Below are 17325 nucleotides of genomic sequence, written 5' to 3' on the forward strand. Positions count from 1 at the left end.
CCCTAATAATGAACTGAGAGCAATCTGGGTGGCCTCCCAAGGCAAGAAGCAGAGATGGAAAGCAACCTAGTGGGCTGTTGCTGTGGTTCAAATTCAAAGTAATGGAAGCTACTCAACCACTTCATCATTCTAATAAAGATAGTCTTACCCAATAAACTAAATTAAACGAGTTTGTCTTTATGGTAATAGTGTGTTAAGCAAAAGTGTTAAGGTCTTAGGGAAACATAAGCCCTTTGGTATTAATACAACACCTTTACCACACATATGTAAGCATTGCCTCTGGTGAGGAGAGCCTCCACGCCAGTATCTTTTCGCCTTGACTGAGACCGTTTTTTTTTTGCTGTTGTTGTTGTTGTGTCTTCACTTGACCTCTGTCTGCAGGCTAAGGTCACCTTAATTAGCTTAAAATAGCCTGGGATTCAAATTCAAGTAAAAGTGCATTTACCGATTGGGAATGCCATTCCTACTCACATTTATGACTATGAGTTAAAAGAGAGTTGCCTGATAGAGTAGATCGTTTTGTACGGTGGCTTAGATGTGTGGTGTGGTTTGGTCTAAAAAAATAATCTGAAAGGAGGCACTTTGAAAATATTATAAATAAAAACATCAAAATCTTACTGAAGTGCATACATAAAATACTCACAGACATCTTTAAATAATATAGACCAAAGCCAAAACCAGCAAAGCTCCAAGATTTTCAAACACAGATTATTCTGTGCTGTATGCTGCATGTAAAGGTTTTCTGGCTCCACGACAGCCATTTTGTAAGTGAAGTGCAATGTCACTGTTGAATCAGTGTACAAATAGAGGACCTAATGTTTTACTTTAGCTCAGATCAATGGAACATCTGTGAGTGGGTGGTGGAGCATGAAAGCGCCTGATATTCCCCCCACTCTCTAGCAGACATACGCTGCTAGCCTGCACTACACTGCTGCTTCAGGCTAATTGTCATTTTGTTAGCAATAGTTAGAAACAACAAACAGTTTGAAGGTCACAGAATAATAAAAAAAGACAAATAAAACAAAGTGTATACAAAACTGGCTGATCATTTATATATTCTCTCTAATGCAACAGTTTGCCTTGCCGAGTCTGTTTGTTCCCTAACACTCCTCCTTACTGCCGGTGTACAGCTGGCATGGCACATTGCTCTCATTACCTGTGCCTGAGCTCTGAGCCATTCATTCAAATCATCTTAGCCAAGATGGTCAGAGCTATTTCACTAACCAAAGGCACCCACTGCTCTGGCTGAAAAAGCTGAAATTCCCAAAAATACCAGCAAGTGAACAACTCAAACTGCAAACTCAAGAGTCTAAAGGTGCATCATGTTTTTATTCTTGTAACTTGGTCACGACTGTTGAGGTTTTTTGGCACTTATTTCTTATTTTTGGACTGATTGAGAAAGGTCTCAATGGAGTGTAGGTGAGGCAGAAAGTGTAAACTAAGCCAAGGTGGTGTGATGTTTTGTTGCCAGACTTGCTGTTCTCTCCAGCAGACTGCCACACTTGTATTTTTAGGCTTGTCCCAGATTCAAAGTGGAATCTCCGGCTACCTGCTGAGGAAAAGCAGACTGCGATTTTTCAGGAGCCTGGAGCGCTGCTGAATGCAAAACAGCAGAAAGAAAGAAAGGTGTGAAAGACAGAAAATAGTGTGAAAAAGAGAAAGAAAGACAGGTAGAACCTGGCTGCCTTGAATGAGTCTGTCACCTCCAAACCCAGTAAATAATGTTGAGCATACAAACAGAGCACCCTCTCTGCAGCAGGCCTTACTAAAAGCCTCTCTCACTTAAACAAGGTTTCCAGAAGTTACCAGGACAGATTCCACCAAACTTTTTCAAGATCTTTCCCAAACTGATTATCTGTTTTTAAATGATGCAACTTCCATACTTTTTAAAAAAGACTTTCATTCACATTTTCCAATCTTTTCCATGTCTGGAGAAAAAGCATGTATTTAATTCCATACTTTTCCAGACCTGCGCAAGTCCTTCGGCTACACTGTCCCTCTCTTACTCCTTTATCTACACGTGGCAGGCAACCACTGCAAGCTGCTGTTACATTTACTGTCGCCACAGGGTCAACACGTCTGAAAATCCCATCTTTTCTGCTTAATAAACTGTGATACATGAGATTACGTCCCCACAGCCAGTTTACTGTCGCAGTCTATTGATTGGTTGCCGTGGCTCAGTAATAAGATTGTAATTCACCACTTTGAAATGGTGAGACAGCAAAGTAATGAACAAACACGAGAGGCTGGGAATGATATTATGTGCCGAAATGAATATCAGAAAGTGGATGTGTGTAGAGGAGTCACACTGTTAAATCAAGTCTAATAAAACATATCGACCACATGTCGGAAGGGGAAAGTGTTACAGACAGAGGGACAGGCAAAAAGAGAGCAGAAGTGAGTGAGTGTGTGTGTGTGTGTGTGTGTGTGTGTGTGTGTATGTCAGAGGGTGATGGTATGCATGTAACTGAGAAAGAGAGGAGAAAAGGAAAGAGGAGTGAGTGCTACTCACAGTTATCGCTCCAGAACACTATACTCTCAATTATCGCTAGGAGGAGGGCTACCTTTGAAGCCTCAGATAAATTAGCTATATTATCTCGGTGGCTAATGCTACTGTGTATCACTGAGCTAAAAAGGTGGTAAGACCTCTATGTGAAACTGTCTGGGTCCAAATACCTCAGCTGACAATCAAGCTCAGTTGGAAACTACCAGGTCATACTCCAAGAAAGCTCTGTCCTCCTCTTCCTCATTTTAATGACAACAGTTCTGTGGAATCAGACTGATGGAAGCCCACAAGACTAAAATCATATGAAGATGACAGCCTGTTCCTATTTGTTATGTGCAATCTCTAATGAACTAGTAGCCACTGATGTCCAGTTATATCACTGGACAGTGGTACTGACCTGTATCAAATGACAATTATATCTTGCTCTTTTCAGTATCAGTGATTATCAGTTGAAAATGTAACAGTCAGGGTCTGAGTATTGGGATTGCTGAACCTCTGGAGATGCTGTGCAATCCATGGGGCTCACACATTCGCTCCCTGAGGACAACATGGGCTTATTTTTTTTACGGGTGACAGAATGTTATATGGAACATCCCAGCACTGTCTCGTCTGTGTTGGCGATATCTGACATGCAGCAGGGTTCTGCTACAAAGGCTCAGATGACAGCACGTCACTCAAGCACAACGTGGCCAATGTGTTGCCATGTCACAGGCTTTTGAGAAAGATGGCAGAAGCGTCCTTTAGTGCTTTCCTTTGAATTAAGGGAACATTTTTTGTGAGGTCTAATTCATCAAATACGGCTAGGGTCATTTGTTACGTTACCAGTTGAGCAATCTGAAATGTGACAAATGAACTGCTTTCACAATGACTGTACCCATGAATGATGTTGGTTGTTCACTTTTTTAATGCACACTGAACAGCTGACTATATAAAGCAGCTGGGCTGTATAACGCAGTACATACAAGACATTAATGGGAAATTAATGATATTAAATCAAAGTTTAACAAGACCCCTGCCTGCTAACTACGATAGTTTATTTGCATTGTGTTACATTTAATCTGACAAAAAGCGACAATTACCAACATGGCCTCGTTTAAGGGTGGCTTGTTGAGAGCTTCACTGGCTCCAAATCATACCCTTAGGGGACACTGATAATGGGATGGATTATTTCTCTTTTCCTGTGTGTGTGTGTGTGTGTGTGTGTGTGTGTGTGTGTGTGTGTGTGTGTGTGTGTGTGTGTGTGTGTGTGTGTGTGTGTGTGTGGCAGACTGTGTGTGTGAGAGAAAGAAAGAGGGAGAGAGAGAGAATCAGTATGCTAAAATGAGTAAGAATGCAGTGATACTTTTCTGGCTATTTAAAGGCTATTTAATTTAAAAAATAAGTAACACAATAAATTATATGTTTTATAATTTATGTTTATTTAATCATGGCATCAAACCTCTCCAAAACAATTACTCATACCATTCTATTCCTAGCCACACTTTTCTTGTCTGTATGTATTCCTTGATTTCTGTTCTAGGACAGAAATAACAGCTTACAGAGTTATCTCTCGTTACCTTGGAACCAAACATAGTCATTTTAACATGCAATCCAAACCCTGAAAGGGTATCAGGATCCAAACAGACTTGACAGCGTTTGACTTAATCCTTGTCTTGCCGTACACACGCCACACCTGAGGTTAATATCAGATGGCATGCCAGAGAGCACTGCACTTCTCGCTTTCAACTGGGACGTGTTGATTGTGCAATGTAAATCAATGGCACCACTGCCACCAGGACAGCAAGGCCAACACAGCACACCACACTGGGCATCACAATTAACAACTTGTATTGTTGAATTAAATCAGCACGCTGCAAATCTTGGAAACCTTGAACATTTCCATCTGCCACACATGAGGGGAAACAATGCAGAAAGAACAACGAGGTACTCCTCCGAGGAGCCTAATTCAATATTAAATAGTGCTATTAGTCGACACTTACACCCCCATAACTCCATGCACCACTCATTAATTAATCATGCAGGCTGATTTGGTGATATGGCTCCAGACATTCTGGCACAGGGAGCTCTCCAGAAGTAGAGAAACCAACATCCCTCTCTCCCTCCCTCACAGGAGACAAGACACCAAAAAGAACAATTGAAGCACAGAGGCACAGAGATTAAATGATGATGCACTGCTGCTTAACTCAGCATTGTTTGTTGAGGAGTACTGTGTTAAATCTAAGATAATTACCTGCAGATGAGCAGACGCACTATGTTCGGACATAATCAAATTCAGAGTGCCCATGAGCAACGGGAAGTAGTCATGAACATAAAGGCTGAAAATAATTACTTCCTTGTTATCATCTTGGGCAACATTGAATAAACTGTGAGCCACTGTGAACTTTGTGTCATGCTGTCTTGTCATAATATTTGCAAAACACAGACTGTATTATTTTCTGTTTATTGTTCACTGTGAAAAAGCACAGTACACGAGGAGACAATGAACATAAACTTGTTTGCAAAAACTATTAGCAGTCGTGAGAGACACAAACTCTCACTCTCCCACCTCAGATGGAGTGAACTTTACATAGAGGTTACACACAGATGGAGTGATATCAGTTTAATTAGAGCCTGTGTGCACCATTAGGCTGAAACTGAACTGATTTAAGAATAATACCTGCACAAGCAAGTCACCTAATGATGCATTTTCTAGCTAATCAACATTGGGGTAAATCTCCCAATGTGCTTTTCTGCTTCTTTTAATGCTTCTCTCTCTCTCTCTAGTGCTTCTCTCTGTCTCTGTCTCTCTCTCTCTCTCTCTCTCTCTCTCTCTCTCTCTCTCTCTCTAGTGCTTCTCTCTCTCTCTCTCTTGTGGTTATGGCAGCTACCGGCACTGCCACAAATGGCTGACCACCCTGTTTACTGCAGTTGTGCTCCGAGTGCAACGCATGCAGTTTCAGACTCCCCACAGACCTCGGCAACATGGCGCACCAATTACCGCCACCTCCTCCTCCACCTCTTTCTCCTCCTCTTCCTCCTCCTCTCTCACCATGCTCACCACCACACCAACTCCCACCTGAGAGGGCTGTCAAGGAGGCTGTTTTCAAGTCTCCCTTCTTTGGAGAGTTGTTCACAGCAGTGGTGGGAGTGCTGGGCGCTCAGCAATCCACCAACCCACTGGAGAGTGGGACACACACACACACACACACACACACACACACACACACACACACACACACAAACAGGCTCCATGGCAACTTCAGGGATAGTCACAGTACACAATATTGTATACACCACCAGATAAAGATACAGCTGTACAGTTCATTAACAAAACATGAGGTACAGGCTTTGGCAGGTAATGCACAGAGAGAACACACATGGTAACTCCATATGTGGGTGCACATATAAAAACAGACAAGTGCAGATACTTACAGTCACGACTCATTTGTGTAGAGAGAGAAGAGAGAGAGAGAGAGAGAGAGAGAGAGAGAAAGAAAGAGAGAGAAAAGCGATGCATGAGAGACACAGACACAAGGCCTGATCTGCTCTTCCTTTCTCTTGCTTGGCCTGCGTCTCACCCCATAGTCTAATCCCCCGCAAGCCACAAAGCCAGCAAATCCTAAAGCTTGCGGTCTTAATGGATATTATTGTTCACATTTCCCTTTCCCCTTGTTTTAAACACCACGGCCTCTGTGTTAGACAGGGTGTTTTTATGATAAATAAAGTGTCCCGTGGGTGTATGAACTCTGTGTGCTTCTGGTTTGTCCCCTGTTGACAGATCCTGCAAAGTGCTGATTCCTGCATCTCCTCGGACTGGTCTTAAGGCTTAAGGTAGAGGTGCTGCTGACCCTCCTCCCCACGTCTCTCATTAGTCATAATCTCATTAGTAATAATACACTCCCCTCTGGGCACACGCCTGAGGGATGGGCTCTCTGACACACACACACACACAACACACCCATTATTCATGCGTTAGCACACATGCAAAACACACACAGAATGTGTGCACGATTGCCATCGGGACATCAGTTTAAATACATGTTTGTTCGCGGGTACTGCATGATTTATGCGCGTGGCGCCGGCCTCCCAATTGATGCCTGTATCTCTTTCTCTGCACAGCTGCTCTCCACGCCTCACCTCCTCTCGCTCACCTAATGTGAAGGGTGACCAGGCAGGCCCTGTTGGTCCCAGCGGGCAGAGAGCAGAGCTAACAACCACATCCCACATACAGAACCAGGCCCAGGAGCTGACATCACTTTAGCTACCCCACTGGAGCAAAGTGAACACTAGCCTTCGCCCTGTCATCAAAGGCAGGTGAAGGGATTAGACTGTTTTCTTTCAGAACCACACAATCTCCAAGTTGCCTGCGTTTGGATCCAGCCCTAATGCAATCACTTGCTGTAGAATGTAGAGTGATTAATAGCATGCAGGGTTTTTATGAATGATGTCAGTGAAACGCACCGCGACAGCCAGTGGGACCAAATGCACATTGTTCAACTTAATGCCGAAGTGAGTGTGAGAGTGAAGAATGGCAGAGCCTTGGATGCTGTCAGAAAAGGCCCGCAAGCACCAGACTGTTGAAGATGAATATCTTCTTAATGCCACTTTGACGGTCAGCAGGCAACATTAGTTTAGTAGCCAAACAAACAAAAAATCAGACATGTCTACAGTCAAATCAAATTGGCTCCAGGTAATACATGGTGTTTGTGAGATGGTGACTCAAACCCATATCTGAGTCCAGACAGCTGAGTGAGGAATTCACACTTCACCACATCTCAGTCCTGACGGCTCCATCTTTTTCAACACTGATTATATCAGCCATGCTAATGCTCTTTTATATTCATATGACAAATCTTTTAGATAATAATTTAAATGTAGGTCTTATCTAAACTTCAAAAACACCTCGCATCTCCTTGATCTAAAAACGTGGAGATGGAAAATCAAAAGCCTTCTCTGCCAGTGACTCTACTACCCATGGAACTGTCTTGCGGTGAATCTCTGTAACTGATACGGGTCATGCTGGTTTCACAGTGAACTCAGTGAACTCTACTGCACTGAGTTTGTCTTCTCACCATAGTTAAAGTTTAGCTTGAGCAGCTATTAGGATACCACAAACTCCACTAACTCCCTTAATTAAAACACCCACAAAAATTCAGTAAGGGGTCCCTCACATGGAAGACAATCAATTTCCTTCACGGAATGTGGAGCTCTCTAATTATTCGGCCGGACAAGGTTAAAATGGAAAAACCCTCTTAAAATCAATCAGGGGAGTCACAAGTTGAAGGTTACAGCACGTTTCATTTCCTGTTTGGAAAGTGAGCCGACAACAGGAACAACGCCTGGCTATCTGTTGATTAAAATCAGTTTCAGAAGAGGAATGAGAGGTAGCTAGTAAATACTGTGAAATATAGCGGCAATTTTTTTATCACTTTTCTGCTCTGAGGATAGAATGGCCATGACACATCCCTAAATTAGGTCCTTTCATGACACACATTCATAAGGCATATCTGAATGACAGCAGCCCACCTGAGTCCACCAGAGAACAACAGCCACCTGACTGCCTGAATCCCCCTCATTCAGACAGCAGGGCCTGCTCGCCGCCAGAGCCCTAAATCTCATGGCTTCATCGCCAACAGGCCCACGATAAAATATGGCAGAGGCTGTTGGCACCGTGGTCTTTTCGAAAACGCCGCACTGAAAAATGAGCCCGACTACAGAAAAGTCGATAAATAAGGCATGCTCTTTCAGGCTGCCAGTGCACGCTATACGCCTGCAGGGAGAGCTTGGCGCATAAAAGGGGCTGTGTGCATTTTTGAATGGGAACAAAACTTTTGAAGAGATGGCTGCTGCTCTTCTCTATTTGCTCATTGTGCATGCTGCTGTGGTCCAGTTTCATATAAAAATCAAAGGTTTCAAACTTGTCTCCACAAATGTTTCCAGCTACAGAATATGTATATTGTGAGAACTTTGAGTCTCACTGAGACTACAGTCTGTTTTGAAAAGACATATGACAACTTTCTCTATGGCACAGTCTTTGTGGACATTCTCCTATTATGCTACAATGTCAGCAGCACTGTAGATGTAATAATTATTTGAAGGAAGGTGATTTTGGTGCCAGCTTGGAACAAAAACCTTGTTGGATCGCTTCACATTGCCTTGTGAATGCAAGCTGAGATGGTTAAACAAAACCAGTGTGGATATTTAAAAGACTATAATGGAAAGATGGGGCAGTTTCCAAACCAAACTGACAAGTACTTTATTGTGCAAAATAAATGTATAGCTACCACCATGTTTCTAAACAGATTGGTGATTATTAATAGCGGTTTGGCTTATTGTCAACAGCTACTGTTTTTAGAAAGCCAAAAAATCTCTTTATTAGGCCTAATTATATCAGCTTCCAATTCTAGAGTAGAGCATCCCCAGCCAGCAAATCATATTTTGTAATTATAGTGCACAGATGTGTCAGAAAATTCATAGCAAGCAGATAAACAAACACATTTTCTTCAGATATCTTGTAAGGGCATGGAAGCAAGAAACTGAGGAAGTAAAATACAGAAATGTGCTATTGCTGTTAGACAACAAAGGCCCATCGCAAGAGAAAGAAAAACCGCACATGCACCCAACAATGCTCCAATTTTCCACTCTATGGGATTCTGTTCCAACATATCTCTGTCTTGCATGGATGAAGATTTCAGTTGCATCTCCTTTAAGCACACAGTAAGATTAATATTTCATCAGGCGTTGTGTGTCAGCCAGGCAATGGTGGCAAATGGAATTCATGGTTAACCTGGGTGGAGAACTTTGCTGTTTTCTTGTTGGAGTAGCATGACTTATTCAATAGTCTCTGGCACATGCCCACTGCCTCATAGAACCTTAGTGCAGGGGTTCTCCTGCATGTGCTCAGTGCCTGGCGTGCTATTGCAACTAATCCACTAATATACTGAGATCAAAACATGATGCATTATTATATGGGTTGTGACCACCATTAAATCCCTTGTGCCAATTTCATTATCATGCTCTCCCCTTTTAATCAGCTTCTCAACCACTGTATTTAATTTATTCAGCCCATCTAACAAAAGCCACTGTGCATTGTGGCTTTTTTTTTAGTTGAAGTGGATACTTAATTAAACTGTTAGTTGTAACACTAGGAAGGAAAATCTCAAATATCACATATTACAGAAGAAATACACATATAAAAGACTGAGATTTAGCTTTTAGCTAAAGCTTTCAGCTTTTAGTTTCAGATTTTGAGACTACCACAATTTTGTAAGCCATGTAGGAGGATAGGCAAACATTTGCTAAAGACTTACAGAACAACACTAATAAATGCAAAATTATTATTATTATTATTATTAAAACTCACCACATGTGTAGGTAGTGTGTGGGAGCCTAAGTGGTTCAGCTGTTCAGCTAGAATGCACATTCAAAGCCAGTGTTATTCATGATGACCTGTAGCAATATTCTCCATTGCCAACACGGGGGGCAAAGAGAATACTATAACAGCCATTGTTTAAATGCAGTGTACAAAATGACTGCTTTAGATATTGAGCAACGACTTCGTTAAGCTCACAACCATATTACTCCTTAAGGTTTATTTTAATACAAACATATTTGATGAACGAAAACAGGCCACTGTCTATACTCTATACAACCTGTTTGAATGTTATTACCACCTAAGGACGCGGCGTGAATTGTTATTACTGTACAACTGGTCCTTATTACTTTGCTGCTTACTTTCACAAAGTAGGCTAGCTTTCTTTCTAAATATGTGACAACATGGTATATTAGAACACACACACACACAGCCTACACACCGAGAGAGAGAGAGAGAGAAAGAGAGAATAGAGACGAGGTAGGCTACAGAGATAAACAAAAATGCTGATTCCACGCGCCCTATGCACACTATGAACAAGGAAGAAACCCCTTCATTGCATTAAAGTAATGTTCATTTCGTCAGTTTTCACTTACAACCATAAAGCCAGTGACCAGATAAACACACAATGTGAACCGATGGCGAATAAAAACTACACAGGAGAAGCTGCATGCTACTATCAAGTAGGCTAGAAACGTGGTCGAAATTGAATTTAAGGAGCTGTCCTTTCAGTACTACATGTAGCCTATGGACCACAAGCACAGGTTTTCAACTGTGCAGACTCGGGATTACTCCCCGCCTGTATCGCTCGCCTTCAATCTCTGCAAAATTACAATCGCTTCAAACTTTTAAAATCACCAATAAGGCAGACCGACATTAGCAGTAGCAGTTAAACCACAACAGCGAACATCTAAGGTCCCCATCAGCTTAAGTGAAATTATTGTTACCAAAAGAGAAGTTATATATAAGAAGACGAGACCGTTATTGGCCTACTCACCATCAATCGCCATGATGTTCTGTTTGGACTCAACCAAGGCAAGTGTTTAAAACGGGGAGGGACAGGATGTTGGAATGCCTGAGCGGAGAGGGTGCGTTACAGTGTGGTATGTTCTTGTAGGCTATTATGAAACACCTTGCTTACCTCCTGTTACGAATTTATATTGTTCGCACGCACCACCTACATTTCAAGTGTCTTGATAGCCTATCTCCGATGATTGACTTAATCTCAAACGCAAATTATGACACACCTATAGGATAGGCTACTCCTATAAAAGAATGGTTCCTGCCTCGCATTGCTTCATTGAGACGTAAAGTCAAAGACAACCTTAAGATATTTTTTTATTAAATGGATAATAATTTCATATAGCTTAAGCTTTAAATTGGCTATTATAATGACCTTCAGAAATGAAGCCTACCTGTTTGCCTTTAGTGTTTAAATTACCCTGCGGGTGTCCCTGAGTCGGGACAATTGCAGTGCCCCCCACCTCCCCCAGCATTCTAAATCAATTGTATGCACCATGTTGCTGTGTAGCATAGTAATATATACACCATTTGAAAGCTTGGACTCTTGGGAATATTTCAATCTTTATTGATCTACTTTGAGATACAGATTCACAAGACCTGGTATTGGACCTCAGCTGTATTTCCAAGACAAAATAAATGACCAAGAGGGCATGATCTACAAGGCTTCTGCTTTCAAAAGAGGTCAAGCACTTGAATATAAGTCAAAGTAAACAGGGCCATTGTTAGTAGGCGCAGTGTGCAATTTTGAGCAAAAACTCAAAATAATGCTAAAATTATATCTCATATTTCAGCATCAAATATATATGCCCTCTTTTAATCCAATAGGCTAGCTATAAAGTGTAATTTTGGTGATTGCAGTTTCCCAGCATATTGTGGAAGAAAAGATTAAATAATAAATCACAACTAGCTATTTTAAATTATGTTGATAGCCTACCCTGAGTGAACTATTCATCAAACTTATTTTCATTTTTCAAACTTGAATATTGACGATAATTGTAGGAAATGAAGATAAATGAAGCCAAGGAAATGCATCATGGAAATTAGACCGAAAAACATTCACAAATTGAAAGCTTTTGTGCTCTGCCCCGGATGATAAGTGCTTAGGCAGGCTACTGAGACTCCCCTCCCTTTTCTCCTCTCCAACATCGCTAATGTGTTTTTTCCTCTGCAACAGCAACACTGCCATGTTTGATCAGAATGGGGTTATCAAAGAGAGCACATCCGAGAAAATGTATTATTTTAATTTACATGATGAACTAGGATGTGAAGGCAAAATATGGATCAATCAGAATCAACATTCATTCCAGTTACATAATCCACAAATGTAGCTAAAAAATCTGGTAGACGTTTCTGCACTAACTTGATCACCATGGCAGATGTTACATAAGATACTCAACAATGAGGTTATAATGGAACAACAGGTCTGTTGTGGTCTCGCTCTGTAGCTGCAAAAAGAATTAAGCAGAGTCTTAGTATCACCATGGACAGCAGGCAGAAATGTCATATTTCTGAGCCAATTACATTATTGCATGTTCTATTGTTACAACAAAGCTTGGTTTCACCGATTTCAATTTGTGGTGAGGTTGCAGGCCTCCCTCCATCCATACCATATGTCTTAATTAAGAGGAGTGCTATATCCTTCAGGCTATATCAGTGTTGCTTAGTCAGACAATAGTTCCTGATTTTCTCTCTGCCAAAGATAGCAGTAGTGAATCCAGGTCATTTCTAAGAATACCCCTACACCTGTGGCGGACACTGGAGTTAGACATGATGTAACCTTTCATCTTGTATGAAGAGCATCCCATGTATGGATTCAAATAAGACTTCCCACTGTAATGGTGAATGGCCAAATTGGTAGAGTCTATGAAGGGGTATCAATGTTTGATCATTTTACGGTCTCAATCTCATGACACGAGTTTGGATTCAAACCTACCAAATGGAGTGATTAATAGACCTTACAGCTAGAGAGCAAATCATGATTCCCAGTGCAGCAGAAGTATCCCCAGCAGTATTAGAGCAGCCTCATATATTCTCAGTAAAGAGGGATGTGTTGTCTTTCCTCTCTCCTCTCTCCCTCAGTCTCGCCATTGTTTTGTATTTCAGTTATTTTTGGCTTGGCATACTGAGAGTCCCATCCTCACGGTTCAACAAGCTTTTTGCTGTTGTCATAGTGATGCTCTGCGTCTTTTTTTAACCCTTGGAAAGGCAGCAAAGCTGTGTGTGTGTGTGTGTGTGTGTGTGTAGGGGTGCAGGCATTTGCTCCCATCTGCGAACAGGAAGGCTATCTCTCACAGCTCTGGCATAGCGGTGTTCATCAATTCACCCAGACGATCAAATAGGTCACTTCCTCTGATAATAAGACACACATAGTAATGTTAATGTGAGCAAAAATAATCAACATGTCTGAAAAATGGGTTTTCAAAGCCCTTCTGAAGAGTGTTTGTGAGTGTGTATGAGTGGGGGAGTTGGCGGTATATTCTTATGTGACTCCCTGACCTGCGGGGGTTGTGACATCAATGATGTATACGGACACATCAGTGACAAAGGCCATTGACAATCCCTCTGAGTAAATCATGCAATTTATGTAATGCTTTCACACACTGATATAGATCAACATTGAAATGGAGGGGGCCATTTGGCTGGTATGGACGGAGTGGAACCAAGTTGGCCATGTTAACCCACGGCCCAGGTGGCAAGACTGCTGGCAGAACAGGCTACGGGTCCCCCACGGCCACGGTCATCCTCATGTCAAGGAGAAGTGCCTCTGAGGACGAGGGACCAATCACGGTGCAGCCCCTGAGAATGGAATCAGCAGTCTTGTCAGGTCTGGTGATTTATGCGGCCATCACAGCAGATGGTCTATGGTCCATCGAGGAAGGTCACATTACGCCACCATCCCATCCCATCCACGGGCATAAATCTCCGCAATCACCTCAATCCATCCCGGTGATCATCCCAGGATAACTGTCAGTGACCAAGGTTGTGGGCCAGATGAGGTTATCAAAACTAATCTTGTAGACTGCCGAGCTCAGATAAGTCTGTTTATTTTAGAACCAGTTTGAGGTGAGCTTTGGAGGAGAGCTGCTGGCTCAACCTCCTGGTGATACTTGGCTTCTGCAATCAGTTGTTCTCTCCACACAGCAACCCTTTTCTGTCTTTCAGCTCCAGCCTGACTCTCCACACCACTCCAGATCAGCCCTCTTCCGCAGACACGCAGGCCACTGAGGCGGGGTTGCCACGGTAACAGGCTTCCCACTCACGGGTAAACTAACGCGGCGGACGTGGTGGAGAATAACAAAGACCAGGCAGGGGTCCTTAATGGATGGAGGAGAGTGAGGTCACCTTCACTGACCAGTATGCTTCGAGGACAGGAATGCATGAGCCACATTAACGCATCTGCCTGCCCTGCCTTACACACATGGCCACGTAAATCTTATTTTTCATGAATATCTCAGCAAGCTGTTAGCCAAGGCTCAATGTTATGATCATTCATTTAAGATGGTCTAGAGTGCTAAACCTCAGATACGCTCATGTGGTCTGGGTTTGCTCAATTAATCGTTATGGAGCTGAGACTTCAGAGTGCCAGTACCACAAAGGATAAAATATCACACTGAAAAATGCCGCTTATAATTAAGGTAATCTGATTAAGGTAAAAGGTATACTGGCAAAGGTTAACAACTAGTAAAAGGTATACAGGCAAAGGTTAACAACTAGAAGCAAAATGCCCACTTAAGAGGGGTAACACTTTGCCTGCGGTGGTCCCTTCAGGTAAACAATATTGGCCGTGGACACTCAACACTGCCTCATTCTCAGTGGCACATGGTATCCTCCAGTGTGCGGTGAATACATTGGACACCCTTTTACGCCTCTCTATGCTCCATCTCAAGCGGAGCTTAACAAATGGCCCACCCAACCTGGTTTAAAGTTTAATGAGCACCATTCAAGTGGGCCAGGAGAGCTGGGTGTACTGCAGTGCTTTGTCATACTACGATACAGCTGGGGTAGGTAGGGCTATATACGGCATCCAGCATGCAGGAGACATAACATATACAGCTAGGATAGTCCTGCTCCAGCAGTTGCATTTCTGACAATGAATGCCCATTTCCAAACGACAGCCAGACTGGTGAATTGGGGTGGAGTTGGGAGAGAATGTGTCTGGACTGGACCAAGGCCAAGCCACACAAATGCCCGGCCATATTCATTATTCATAACGACAGTGTGTCTGTGTTTCAGGAAGCGGCAGCCACTTCATCTCCCAGCTGACAAGTGAGAAACAGAGAGTGATGGATGGGCACAGAGAAAGGAGGCTATGGAGCAGGAGAGGGAAGAGAAGAAAACAAAAGTAGAAGGAGAACGAGAAAGCATTCAGAGGCCATCTCTCACTCCACTCGCCACACTTGCATCCATCACCACGGGGTCTTGTTTAACCAAAATATTAGAATCAAGTAGAATCGATAAAACCCGGAAACAGAACCGGTTATCATGTTCAGGAATCGATAAGCAGATAACCCCTTTATTTTTGCAAACAAAGACAAGTAAAGATGCACAAGTTTGAGACCTATTTTGAGATTCTCCAAAACAACAAGACCAAGGCCATTAGCAGCTCTAGACTGATCTTTGTGTTTAATGCATATGTCTGTGGATCAATAGTTGTAAGTAAGCATTCACTTTTTGAATGCTCAGTTAAGGCTTAGGATATAGGACTGGAATAAATGTACATTTGTAATCTTATCTAAACAATTGACCTGTTCTGGAATCAAAATGACAAATCAAGAACAGGAATAGGAAATTGGAATCAAATAGGAATTGGAATCAAATTCAAACGGCCAATACTATGCCCAACCTTACTTTAAACTTAAAAACCAAGAGCTGCTTACATCAACTTCTGCTCTCCAAATATAAAGATTTGCTATGTTTTTTTAATGTACATCTGAATGCATAGCTGGTCTTCGGTCCCCATAGCTCACTGGTACACTGGCCTACATGAACTGTTGAGTAGACACTCTGCTGGGTTAAATGTCAGCTGCTCTTCCGCCCTCCAGCTGTGCTCAGTGGGCTCCTGCATGTGACAAGACCGTTGACATTATTACACAACCTCACACACCCCAGGCCACCGTGCCAGGGGAAGAGCGGGTGGGGAGGAGAGGCTTTTTCCAAGAAGGGGGAATGGAGGCTGATGTTGGTATTGGTGTTGTAAATACTTACAATCCACAATATCTGTATGTCAGTGAAGATTTGGATATGGATAGGTGGCTTTAAATACCATGTTCTATTCTCTACATCTGACTAACTTATGCATTTATCATGTACACAGACCTTACTGTTCTGTAACTGACACTAGGCAGATGGGTCAGGCCCTTGAGTCGTGGATCTGCTCGAGGTTTCTTCCTATATCTTTCCTCGCCCCTGTTACCCATGGGCCTTCTTTTCTTTTCTCTGATTGACTCTGTAAAGCGCCATGAGACATGTGTAATGTTTTGGCGCTCTATAAGTAAAATTCAATTGAAATTGAATATTTGGATATCTGTGGATTGTAGATTGCCTTCAGTGAATAAAACAAGGGCTAGGTTCAACCTGGGTCTGATAATCACACTGACGCGTTTACACATTTCTGAGACCTGACCTGATACAGCCTCTCTGTGCTGCCAGCAGTCGATCTGATCACGAGTTTGTCCGGAGAGAGAGGTGCATTGACGGGAAGCTAATTACGTAACATTAAAGAGCAAAGCCGCGTCCATTGGTTTCTACACAAACAAACGCTTTAGGGACCACTGACCGATGTTCAGCTCAATTTGCAATTAAAAGGGGTACAAGACACACATATGGACAGGGCACAACATGGCTGCCCTGTCTTCCTTTCTCTCTACTGACGTCCATTTGCTCAGTCACTCCTCCAGCAAGTGTCCGACTTTGATTTTCGTAGAGTGCGTTTGTACTGTAGGTGACCTCTCCCATGATGTAGGGGTGAGGGATTAAAGTGAGCCACCAATCGAAAAAGACATCGGCACTCTTAGTGGGGGACGGGGGACGGGTGAACAAGGGGCCGCAGCCGAAGGACTGACATGCGGGCCACCGAGACGAGGGAGGAGGTCAAGCTTTTAAGATGTCACCGGAAGGATCCGGAGCCGAGTAGCATCAGAGCGCTGGAAAAGGTGACTGCTGCACCACGTCTGTGGGTGGATGCGTCTAAGTGCTGCTCAAATGATCTAGCGACTCTCGCAAGGCTGATCGGCGTTGACATCAATTATAACGGCTGTTTACGCAGCAGCCAGTTTCAAAACAACTGCACTGTACTTCATTATTTTGACACATTCCCCTTTTGCTCCCAACTCACTGGCGACTGGGTATTCCCTCACTGAGCTGATGATTGACACAAGCAGGGAAATTTGTCAATATCAGCCCTGCCCACAGCTCCAGCTGCCCAGCCCACCCATCACCCCATGGC

General features: G+C 42.9%; 1 protein-coding gene across 1 annotated transcript in view; it reads right to left on the bottom strand.

Annotated features, from left to right (window-relative positions):
• Positions 1–10858, bottom strand: part of syt14a (synaptotagmin XIVa) — a 51586-nt gene extending 40728 nt beyond the window's left edge. Inside the window, exon 1 of the mRNA XM_048228068.1 lies at positions 10855–10858. The gene's annotated coding sequence lies outside the window, so the exon portion shown is untranslated. The remainder of the gene's footprint in view (positions 1–10854) is intronic.
• Positions 10859–17325: the final 6467 nt, after the last annotated feature.

This window comes from Alosa alosa, chromosome 19, assembly GCF_017589495.1.
Source record: "Alosa alosa isolate M-15738 ecotype Scorff River chromosome 19, AALO_Geno_1.1, whole genome shotgun sequence".
In the NCBI taxonomy this organism is placed as follows: Eukaryota; Metazoa; Chordata; class Actinopteri; order Clupeiformes; family Clupeidae; genus Alosa; species Alosa alosa.